The sequence below is a fragment of the Mus musculus genome, chromosome 7 (genome assembly GCF_000001635.26).
Source record: "Mus musculus strain C57BL/6J chromosome 7, GRCm38.p6 C57BL/6J".
NCBI classification, from domain to species: Eukaryota; Metazoa; Chordata; class Mammalia; order Rodentia; family Muridae; genus Mus; species Mus musculus.
The window spans coordinates 63,410,623-63,423,071 of record NC_000073.6 but is presented as its reverse complement, the minus strand read 5'-3'; the positions used below and the strand labels follow the sequence as shown (position 1 = coordinate 63,423,071).

The following is a 12,449-nucleotide window of genomic DNA, read 5'->3' as shown; positions in this document are numbered from 1 at the left end:
CTTGCATCTGGTGAGTGGGAAATGAGGGGGTTTGGATGTCGGAGGTTGAGTTAGTTTATTGGCAGGTGTAGCAAGCTTTAGAGAGCTGTTGTAAAAATTTTTTGTCTGGGGGTTGTAATGCTGTGTGGTTTTGAACAAAGGTTATGAGGGGCTGGGTAGAGGAGTGAAATAGAGATTGTAGATAGGACAGGATGTCTTTAGTAGTCAGGGTTGTTTGATAATGTTTAGTAGGACATGATCTTGGGTAGGGAGTTTGTGAGGTTGAGGAAGGTGAGTGCTATGCCTTTACCCAGCAAGTCAGAATGATTTTGAGAAAGAGAAATATGTCATTTGTCCTTGTGGTATCCTCGGTAGTAAATGATAGCTGCTTGAGAGGAGAGAACTGCCTCCAGGAGGTTATGTATGAAGATAGTGTTCATGATAAGAATCCCTTTGGGAGTAAGGAAATCCATTTCTTTCCATACAAGGATCTTGGAGTAGATGATATTACAGGCATATTTTATGTCGGTGTATATATTAATAGAGAGATCTTTGGCCAGTGTGAGGGTCCTAATAAGGGTAGTTAGTTTGGCATGTTGAGAAGTAGTGTGTGGGGGTTTGGCTTCTTTGATGAAATAGATATTGGGGGAATGGAGATGTTCTAGGATTTTGGCTTATCTAGCACTAATGAGGTATTTTCTGTGAATTTCTGGCTATAAATCAATCAGAGGTAGAGGTATCCATGATAGGGTGGTTCTGTATTGTTGAAGGGGCTAAGAGATAGGTCTAAGGACTTATTGCGGAAATGGGTCAAGGGTGTACAGTCTGAGATGGGAGAATTTGAAAGAAGAGATGCAGGGTTGATACTGAAACAGAGTTCCCATGATGAATGCCTATATCAAGGAGATAGGCATGGAGGAGCTGGATGCTACAGAGAGGTAGCAACTTAAGGGCTCAGTGACTGAGGAATGTGTAGAGTAAATAGGAGTCTACTGAGTTAGAGTTTGTTAGCATCAAGGTTAAGGAGAACAGCAGCTGGCAGGATCTGTAGGCAAGAAATCTAGCTATGAGCAACTAAGTACAGTTATTTAAAGACATATGCCATGGGAGAAAAGGTTATCTCTAGACTTTTGGCATAGGAGGGCTAGTGTCTAGCTCTTACCTGCATGAACAAAGACAAATAAGGGTTTTGTAGACTGAGGATGGAGATGAGAGCTAACACTAGTTTGAAAGTATGGATCAGTGTGGTTAGTGAGAAGGGAGTTCATATAGGGTTCCCCTAGAGGCCATTGAAAGAATGTGAACTATGAGAGAGAATCTGGGAATCCAAATATGAAAGATGTTAGAGCCCAGAAGAAAGAGAAATTATTATTTAAGGGTAGTATAGGTTGATTTAGGAACAGGGATGTTCTTTCTAGAGGAATGAGCCTAGACTGGTGAAAGATGGATAGGCCTAAGTATTGGGTAGTGGCTAGGGTGATTTGGTCCTTGTGTTTTGGAAACCAGGTAATCCTAGGAACTCAGGGCATTAAGGAGTTAGGAGGTATAGGTGGGACAGAGTTCCTATAAGGGGCTATAGAGATGGAGGTCATCAATGTATTTTAAGAATTGGCTTTAGGAGAGAACCATGGTGGAGATGTCCCATTGTAGAGCCTGAATAAAATGATGAGGGCTATCCTTTAAACATCAGGGAAGCACGGTCCAATTAGCTGTTAAGTGAAAAAGGTGCCAGGGACTTCCAGGTAGCCAAAATAATGAGGACTATGCTTTAAGTCTTGTTGAAGCTCAGTCCAAGTTAGGTAGAAGAAGAAAGTCCAAGTAGAGAGAAAAGGTGTCAGGATCTTCCCAGGTGAAGGCAATAAAAAGCTGCAATGAACTGGGGTGGTAAAGAGAGCATTGTTGAGGTCAAGGACTCAAAGGATAATTGACTTAGGTAAATCTTATACCACGTGGAAGGCACTATTTGGATTTTTTGATCCCAAGGATGGGAGTATTTGTGTGGGAAATTAATTAATAGGAGGCAGGCCTTGAGAAGATGCATGATGAGGAATTTAGGCATTAGCGAGCAGTTGAAGCTGAAGGATATTGTTGTTAATGTATAATTGGGGACTTTGAGGTCAACTTCAATAGAGCCATAATGGAACTCAATGGGAAGATTATAAGTATGCCATATGACTGGGTTTACAAAAGAGAGGGATGACGGGGTAGGGATCAAATTGAAAGGAGTTTGGGTAAGGAAACTGGTTAAGCTGAAGTAGAAGGTTATGATGGTATACAGGGGGAGGATTAAAGCAGCTAACTTTAGTTTGGAGGGAAGTTTTTGGCCTAGAAGAGGCACTGGGCATTATGACAAAATGAGAAAAGAATAAATAAGGTGAAGTTTTCAAAAATATTCAGGGCAAAAGAGAGGGGATGATTCTAGTTGGAATAACCTAGACTCTGGTAATAATAATAGGAGACTCTACACTAGGTCCTTTTTAGGTTTTCAATAGAGATAAAGAAGCCACTATGTCTAGGACAAAAGAAATGTCGGGTCGACTTCCGATCAGCGCCAGCACCAGGTCACCTTGTGTACAGAGTCGGTAGATACCTACACAGTCCCTAGAGGACTCTCCACTCGATCTTAGGACCACTGACCAGACAGCTCCACACTCCTCAAAGGAGACACCACTTTCAGGCACTGTAACACGCCCAGGATCTTTGACAACAGGATCCCAGGATAAAAGGAGCTTGGTCACACCAGTATTTCAGGGACTCAGAGGAACTTGACTGCCAAGAACTCTGACACACCCAGAATCTCAGGTTCACAGGAACCCACAAGCAAAGAATCACAGAGATAGCTGGACTCTGAGGAGTCCTGAATCAACTGGGATTATAGGAAGGACAGGCTCCAATCAGATATATTTAGGACAGCAAATACTTGAGATAATCAGATGGCAGGAGGCAAGCATAAGAACAGAAGCAACAGAAACCAAGGTTACTTGGCATCATCAGAACCAAACTTTCCCACCATATCAAGTCCTGGATACACCATCACACCAGAAAAGCAAGACATGGATCTAAAGTCACTTCTTATGATGATGATGGAGGACTTTAAGAAGGAAATACAGGAAAACACAGATAAACAGCTAGAAGCCTTTAAAGAGGAAACACAAAAATGCCTTAGAGAGTTACAGGAAAACACTACCAAACAGGTGATGGAATTAAACAAAACCATCCAGGATATAAAAATGGAAGTAGAAACAATAAAGAAATCCCAAAGGGAGATAACTCTGGAGATAGAAACCCTAGGAAAGAGCCCAGGAACCATAGATACGAGCATCAGCAACAGAATACAAGAGATGGAAGAGAGAATCTCAGGTGCAGAAGATTCCATAGGTAACATGAACACAAGAATCAAAGAAAATGCAAAATGCAAAAAGATCCTAACTCAAAACATCCAGGAAATCCAGGACACAATGAGAAGACCAAACCTATGGATAATAGGAGTAGATAAGAATGAAGATTTTCAACTTAAAGGGCCAGCAAATATCTTCAACAAAATTATAGAAGAAAACATCCCATACCTAAAGGAAGAGATGCCCATGAACATACAAGAAGCCTATAGAACTCCAAACACACTGGACCAGAAAAGAAATTCCTCTGATACATAATACTCAGAACAACAAATGCACTATATAAAGATAGAATACTAAAAGCAGTAAGGGAAAAAGGTCAAGTAACATATAAGGCAGGCCTATTAGGATTACACCAGACTTCTCACCAGAGACTATGAAAGCCAGAAGATTCTGGACAGGTGTTATACAGACCCTAAGAGAACACAAATTCCAGCCCAGGCTACTATACCCAGCCAAACTCTCTATTAGCATAGATGGAGAAACCAAAATATTCCATGATAAAACCAAATTCACACAATATCTTTCCATGAATCCAGCCCTTCAAAGGATAATAACAGAAAAAAAAAACAATACAAGGATGGAAACTATGCCCTAGAAAAAGCAAGAAAGTAATCTTTTAACAAACCTAAAAGAAGACAGCCACAAGAACAGAATGCCATCTCTAACAACAAAAACAATAGGAAGCTACAATTACTTTTCCTTGATATCTCTTAATATCAATGGACTCAATTCCCCAATAAAAAGACATAGAATAACAGACTGGCTACACAAACAGGACACAACATTTTGCTGCTTACAGGAAACCCATCTCAGGGAAAAAGACAGACAGTACCTCAGAGTGAAAGGCTGGAAACAATTTTCCAAGCAAACAGTCTGAAGAAACAATCTGGAGTAGCCATTCTAATATCGAAGAAACAATCTGGAGAAGCCATTCTAATATCAAATAAAGTCGACTTTCAACCCAAAGTTATCAAAAAAGACAAGGAAGGGCACTTCATGCTCATCAAAGGTAAAGTCTTCCAAGAGAAATTCTTAATTCTAAATGTCTATGCTCCAAATGCAAGGGCAGCCATATTCATTAAAGAAACTTTAGTAAAGCTCAAAGCACACATTGCACATCACACAATAAAAGTGGGAGACTTCAACACCCCACTCTCACCAATGGACAGATCCTGGAAACAGAAACTAAACAGAGACATATGGACACTAACATAAGTTAGGAAACAAATAGATTTAACAGATATCTACAGAACATTTTATCTTAAAACAAAAGGATATAGCTTCTTCTCAGCACCTCATGGTACCTCCTCCAAAATAGACCATATAATTGGTCATAAAACAGGCTTCAACATATACAAAAATATTGAAATTATCCCATGCATCCTATCAGATCACCATGGACCAAGGCTGATCTTCAATAACAGAATAAAAAATAGAAATCCAATATTCATGTGGAAACTGAACAACACTCTACTCAGTGATATCTTGGTCAAGGAAGAAATAAAGAAAGAAATTAAAGACTTTTTAGAGTTTAATGAAAATGAAGCCACAACATACCCAAACTTATGGGACACAATGAAAGCAGTCCTAAGAGGAAAACTCATAGCTCTGAGTGCCTCCAAAAAGGAACTAGAGAGAGCACACACTAGTAGCTTGACAACACACCTAAAAGCTCTAGAATGAAAGGAAGCAAATTCACCCAAGAGGAGTAGACAGATGGTAGGAAATAATCAAACTCAGGGGCTAAATTAACCAAGTGGAAACAAGAAGAACTATTTAAAGGATCAACCAAAAGAGGAGCTGGTTCTTTGAGAAAATCAACAAGATAGATAAACCCTTAGCCAGACTCACTAGAGGGCACAGGGACTGCATCCTAATTAACAAAATTACAAATGAAAAGGGAGACATAACAACAGATCCTGAAGAAATCCAAAACACCATCAGATCCTTCTACAAAAGGCTATACTCAACAAAACTGGAGAACCTGGATGAAATGGACAAATTTCTAGACAGATACCAGGTACCAAAGTTAAATTAGGTTCAGATTAATGATCTAGACAGTCCTATATCCCTTAAAGAAATAGAAGCAGTAATTAATAGTCTCCCAACCAAAAAAAGCCCAGGACCAAATGGGTTTAGTGCAGAGTTCTATCAGACCTTCAAAGAAGATCTAATCCCAGTTCTTAACAAACTATTCCACAAAATAGAAGCAGTAGGTACTCTACCCAACTCATTCTATGAAGCCACAATTACTCTGATACCTAAACTACAAAAAGACCTAACAAAGATAGAGAACTTCAGACCAATTTTCCTTATGAATATCAATGCAAAAATCCTCAATAAAGTTCTCACTAACCGAATCCAAGAACACATCAAAACAATCATCCATCCTGACCAGGTAGGCTTCATTACAGGGATGCAGGGATGGTTTAATATACGGAAATTCATCAATGTAATCCAGTATATAAACAAACTCAAAGACAAAAACCACATGATCATCTCCTTAGACTCTGCGAAAGCATTTGACAAAATCCAACACCCATTTATGATAAGTCTTGGAAAGATCAGGAATTCAAGGGCCACACCTAAACATAATAAAAGCAATCTACAGCAAACCAGTAGCCAACATCATAGTAAATGGTGAGAAGCTGGAAGCAATTCCACTAAAATCAGGGGCTAGACAAGGCTGCCCACTTTCTCCCCTCCTATTCAATATAGTACTTGAAGTCCTAGCCCGAGCAATTCGGCAACAAAAGGAGGTCAAGGGGATACAAATTGGAAAAGATGAAGTCAAAATATCACTTTTTGCAGATGATATGATAGTATATATAAGTGACCCTAAAAATTCCACCAGAGAACTCCTAAACCTGATAAACAGCTTCAGTGAAGTAGCTGGATATAATATTAACTCAAACAAATCAATGGCCTTTCTCTACACAAAGGATAAACAGGATGATAAAGAAATTAGGGAAAGAACACCCTTCACAATACTCACAAATAATATAAAAATACCTTGATGTGACTCTAACTAAGGAAGTGAAAGATCTGTGCGATAAGAACTTCAAGTCTCTGAAGAAAGAAATCAAAGAAGATCTCAGAAGATGGAAAGATCTCCCATGCTCATGGATTGGCAGGATCGATATAGTAAAAATGGCTATCTTGCCAAAAGCAATCTACAGATTCAATGCAATCCCCATTATAATTCCAACTCATTTCTTCACTGAGTTAGAAAGGGCAATTTGCAAATTCATCTGGAATAACAAAAAACCTATGATAGTAAAAACTCTTCTCAATGATAAAAGAACCTTTGGTGGAATCACCATGCCTGACCTAAAGCTGTACTCCAGAGCAATTGTGATAAAAACTGCATGGTACTGGTATAGGGACAGACAGGTAGACCAATGGAATAGAATTGAAGACCCAGAAATAAACCCACACACCTATGGTCACTTGATCTTTGACAAGGGAGCTAAAACCATCCAGTGGAAAAAAGACAGCATTTTCAACAAATAGTGCTGGCACAACTGGTTGTTATCAAGTAGAAGAATGCTAATTGATCCATTCTTATCTCCTTGTACTAACGTCAAGTCTAAGTGGATTAAGGAACCCCACATAAAACCAGAGACACTAAAACTTACAGAGGAGAAAGTGGGGAAAAGCCTCAAAGATATGGGCACAGGGGAAAAATTCCTGAATAGAACAGCAATGGCTTGTGCTGTAAGATCGAGAATCCACAAATGGGACCTCATAAAATTGCAAAGCTTCTGTAAGGCAAAAGATACTGTCAATAAGACAAAAAGGCTACCAACAGATTGAGAAAGGATCTTTACCAATCCTAAATCAGATAGGGGACTAATATCCAATATATATAAAGAACTCAAGATGATGGACTCCAGAAAATAAAATAACCCCATTAAAAAATGGGGCTCACAGCTAAACAAAGAATTCTCACCTGAGGAATACCGAATGGCAGAGAAGCACCTGAAAAAATGTTCAACATTCTTAATCATCAGAGAAATGCAAATCAAAACAACCCTGAGATTCCACCTCACATCAGTCAGAATGGCTAAGATAAAAATTCAGGTGACAGCAGATGCTGGCGAGGATGTAGAGAAAGAGGAACACTTCTCCATTGTTGGTGGGATTGCAAGCTTGTACAACCACTCTGGAAATCTTTCTGGCAGTTCCTCAGAAAATTGGACATAGTACTACCGGAGGATCCCGCAACATCTCTCCTGGGCATATATCCAGAAGATGTTCCAACTGGTAAGAAAGAAACATGCTCCACTATGTTCATAGCAGCCTTATTTATAATAGCCAGAAGCTGGAAAGAACCCAGATGCTCCTCAACAGAGGAATGGATACAGAATGTGTGGTACATTTACACAATGGAGTACTACTCTGCTATTAAAAAGAATGAATTTATGAAATTCCTAGGCAAATGGATGGACCTGTAGGGTATCATCCTGAGTGAGGTAACCCAATCACAAAAGAACTCACATGATATGTACTCACTGATAAGTGGATGTTAACCCAGAAACTTAGAATACCCAAGTTACAAGTTCCAAAACACATGAAACTCAAGAAGAATGAAGACTAAAGTGTGGTCACTTTGCCCCTTCTTAGAATTGGGAACAAAACACTCATGGAGTTACAGAGACAAAGTTTGGAGCTGAGACAAAAGAATGGAACATCTAGAGACTGCTGTACTCGGGGATCCATCCCATAATCAGCCTCTAAAGGTAAACACCATTGCTTAAGCCAGCAAGATCTGGCTGAAAGGACCTTGTTGTAGCTGTCTCTTGTGAGCCTATGCCAGTGCCTGGTAAACACAGAAATGGTTGCTCACAGTCAGCTATTGGATGGAACACAGGGCCCCCAATGGAGGAGATAGAGAAAGTACTCAAGGAGCTAAAGGGATATGCAACCCTATAGGTGGAACAACAATATGAACTATCCAGTACCTCCAGAACTCGTGTCTCTAGCTGCATATGTAGCAGAAGATGGCCTAGTTGGCCATCTTTGGGAAGAGAGGCCCCTTGGTATTGCAAACTGTATATGTTCCAGTACAGGGGAACACCAGGGCCAAGAAGTGGGAGTGGTTGGGTAGGGGAGTGGGTGGGAGGGTGTAGGGGACTTTTGAGATAGCATTTGAAATGTAAATGAAGACAATACCTAATAAAAATATATATTAAATAAAAAACAATGAATTTATGAAATTCCTAGGCAAATGGATGGATCTGGAGGGTATCATCCTGAGTGAGGTAACCCAATCACAAAAGAACTAACATGATATGTACTCACTGTAAGTGCATATTAGCCCAGAAACTTAGAATACCCAAGATACAATTTGCAAAACACATTAAACTCAAGAAGAATGAAGACCAAAGTGTGGGCATTTTTCCCCTTCTTAGAATTGGGAACAAAACACCCATGGATGGAGTTACAGAGACAAAGTTTGGAGCTAAGATGGAAGGATGGACCATCTAGAGACTGCTGCACTCGGGGATCGATCCATCCCATAATCAGCCAGCAAATCGCAGACAGTATTGCACATCCCAGCAAGATTTTGCTGAAAGGACCCTGATACATCTGTCTCCTGTGAGGCTATGCCAGTGCCTGGCAAACAAAGAAGTGGATGCTCACAGTCAGCTATTGAATGTGACACAGGGCCCCCAGTGGAGGAGCTAGAGAAAGTACCCTAGCTGCTAAATGGGTCTGCAACCCTATAAGTGGAACAACAATATGAACTAACCAGTACCCCCAGAACTGGTGTCTCTAGCTGCATATGTAGAAGAAGATGGCCTAGTCGGCCATCATTAGGAAGAGAGGCCCCGTGGTCTTGCAAACTTTATATGCCCCAGTACAGGGGAACACCAGGGCCAAGAAGTGGGGGTGGTTGTGTAGGAGAGCGGAGGGGAGGAGGGTATGGGGGACTTTTGGGATAGCATTTGAAATGTAAATGAAGAAAATACCTAATAAAAATTGGAAAAAAAAAAAGAAAGAAAGAAATCTTGGGTCTGGCAAACATTACTATCACTTACAGTTCCCTGGAGGAACCTGAAGTAGTGACATGGGGCCTTATAAAGAAACCTTATTATTGCAACTAATGTGGTTAGGATTTGATATTTTGGGTTCCATCAGAGATGGCTGGGAACCTCTGGGGACAGTCTATTTTCCAATGTTCCCACTGACCACAGTTCTGACAGTCATGCGTAGGGGATCTGGGACTAGGGTAAGCTTTAGCCCAGTGACCTGGTTGGTTGTATCTGAAGCGGATCAACCAAACTTTGCTCAGCTTTCAAGGGGACTTTGTGTCCTGGAAAGGTGGCTTGCCTGATGGGTTGGACCAACCATGGAGGACAGGGGCCAGAAGCTGATATTTAGCTTTATGGTCTCTCTTCTCTGTTGTTAAAAACCTTAAAGGTGGGCCTGGAGAGATGGCTCAGTGATTAAGAGCACTGACTGCTCTTCCAAAGGTCTTGAGTTCAACTCCCATCAATCCCACAGTAGCTCACGACCATCTGTAACGAAATCTGATGCCTTCTTCTGGTGTATCTGAAGATAGCAACAGTGTACCAGCATAAAAAAAATCTTTTTAAAAAAGTTGCAAATTAACTAAATATTAAAAAAAAACCCTAAAGCCAACGACTAAGGGATTTCTCTATGGGGTCTAGGGCCCCTTTTCTAATTTGTAAAGCTTGTACTGGCTGTCTGGGACTGTCTGGGCAATAAAATAGATGTAAAAGAAGAGGGAAGCATCAAGGGTTGGAATACCTAGGTTGGTGCACTTGGGTAGAAGTAAGGCCAGATTTTCCTCAGGTCCCTGGATGATTCATCTAACTGTATCAAGGCTCACCAACGTGTGAGCATTTTGTTGCATGCCTTCTAAAAGAGATCATTGATTTCAGCTTCTGAATACCAGGATCTTCCCTGTGGTAGATCCTGTTAGAATCAGAGGTCAGGACCATTGCTGAAAGCAAATGTTGGTCTTCAAGGGTTGGGTTTAAGTGTCAAATGTGCTCTTTTTTTATTAGGGTTTCGGGTCAAAGTGAAGCTATACTAGATGTGCCCCTGCACTGCAAGTGAGGTCATAGGATTGGGTAAGGTAGAGGAAGTCCTTCTTGCAGTTAATGGGTTTGTGGAGAATGAGCCTTATTCTATGGGAAGTTTCTCTAATATCAGAGAGAGAGACAGGCACAAGAACCTAAGTGGGGCCAGTGGAACCCACTACATTCTAAGCTTATTTATGAGACCTTGAAACAGAGGGAGAGACATGCTGGAAGGGGAGGGAGAAGGGAGCCAGTAGGGGGTTTAGAAGAGGCAGCTGGGGAAGAAGTGGAAGGGGAGGAAGAGGGAGCAGAAGGGGTCAGAAGGAGTGGTAAGAGGGTGGGGTAGAGGGGTCTATAATGTCAGGGCTCATCTCTGGGTTGAAATCACTGAAGGAAGAGGGAGAAGGTGGGCAGACAAGAGGAGATTGGGGGAGAAGAATTTGATAAGAGGGAGGGGAAACCTTCTGAAAAGCTTTGGACATAGGGACCTCAGACCACTTACCATTCTGTTGTGTAAAATTATTGATTTCTGTTAGAAATTGGAAACTGAAAGTATGGAACTCATTCTTGGATTTTGGCACCAACAGTGTTAGATAGAAAGTGTACCTGGATGACGTAGAAAGGAGGTGACTCCGAGTCTGACACAAGCAATGTGTCCTTTAATAGAGACAGTGAGGGGCAACAGCCTCACAGTGGGCATGGGGATTGCGAGCCGGGGCATTGGGTCTTGAGATTTTTGTAGGGTTCATAGGGGAAAGCTCATGAAGTAAGAGATTGGTGGGAAGTCTTTGAGCCTTAGGTCTGCCTCTGGGGGTTCAGAGAACCCTTTATGTTGGCAGTTATTCCTGAGGGGAGGTGTGAGGAGGGGCTGTGTAGAGATAAGGGGTGGTTTCAGGGCAAGGGCTTGACAGAATGAGATACACTTACCCTTTACTGTTATCTGGTGAATCCATCTTGATTCTTTTCATAGATGTACAGATTTAGGAAGCTTCTATAAAAGAGGATTTTCATATGGGTTTTCAAATGTTCTTTACTTCACTGGGTCTACCACACACCAGGGCTGGCTCCATGCCTGGAGTAGTTGGAGAACACAAAGCAAACTCAATGGCATTTCTGTGGATTGTTTTTTCTCTTATTAGTTTTTTTCTCATTTGTTTTGATTGTTTTTGATTTTTGGCTTTTCTGAGGTTTTGTTGTTGTTTCTTGCTTTTTTGTTTTTCATCTTTCTCTTTCTTAAGAGAGAAGGGGAGAGGGAGGGAGATAATACATAAAATTGGGTAGGTAGGGAGGTAGATATGGAAGGAGGACATAGGAGGAGTTGGAGGGAGAAGCATGGTAAAATATATAAAAATTAATAAAAATATAAATAAAAGATACCATGTATAGAATCAATTTAAAAAGACTCTATACAAGCTGTTTCATAATTTGAATGACAGATCTGTGTTCTGGTCAGCTATGGCTGAAGAATCACCTGTGATTAACAAGAGACCAGAACCACTAAGGTGAAACCATTGTGTTGCTGGTCAGCTGGAGCTGAAAAATAGCACTGATTGAAAGAGACCAGCATCACTGAGGTGAAATCTTCTGAGAAGTGTTTCCTCAGGGGCCTACCCTTAATAAGACCAAAGACCCAGTTTTGGCCCTTGCACCACCACCAGCAGCAGGGCCCACAAACTTCAACACAGGTTCAAGCTGTAGCTCAAACCATTGACATCTGTGTGGCTTTTGGTGCAAGTATGGGTCAAGGCATCAACCTAGACAAGGCCACTTTAAGGCTATGGACCCAGACATAGCCCTTGCAGCAGCTCAGACCTGGCCTGAACCTGCTATGTTCTCAGGTAGCAGCACAGCCCACTCACATCAGTACTGTCCCCAGGGAATCATGGCCCATGGACATGAACATGGACACAGGCCATGAATATCCTCATGCTTTCAGATGACAACACAGTTCTCAGGTACCAACCAGAACCTTGGCTACTTAGGGCTACTGACCCACACATGGCCACAGCAGCATTATAGG

At 41.2% G+C, this 12,449-nt stretch overlaps 1 long non-coding RNA gene across 1 annotated transcript in view; it reads left to right on the top strand.

Annotated features, from left to right (window-relative positions):
* The window catches only part of 4930554H23Rik (RIKEN cDNA 4930554H23 gene), a 99,838-nt gene that overhangs the window by 21,458 nt on the left and 65,931 nt on the right, over window positions 1–12,449 (top strand). The gene's annotated exons all lie outside the window — the stretch shown is intronic.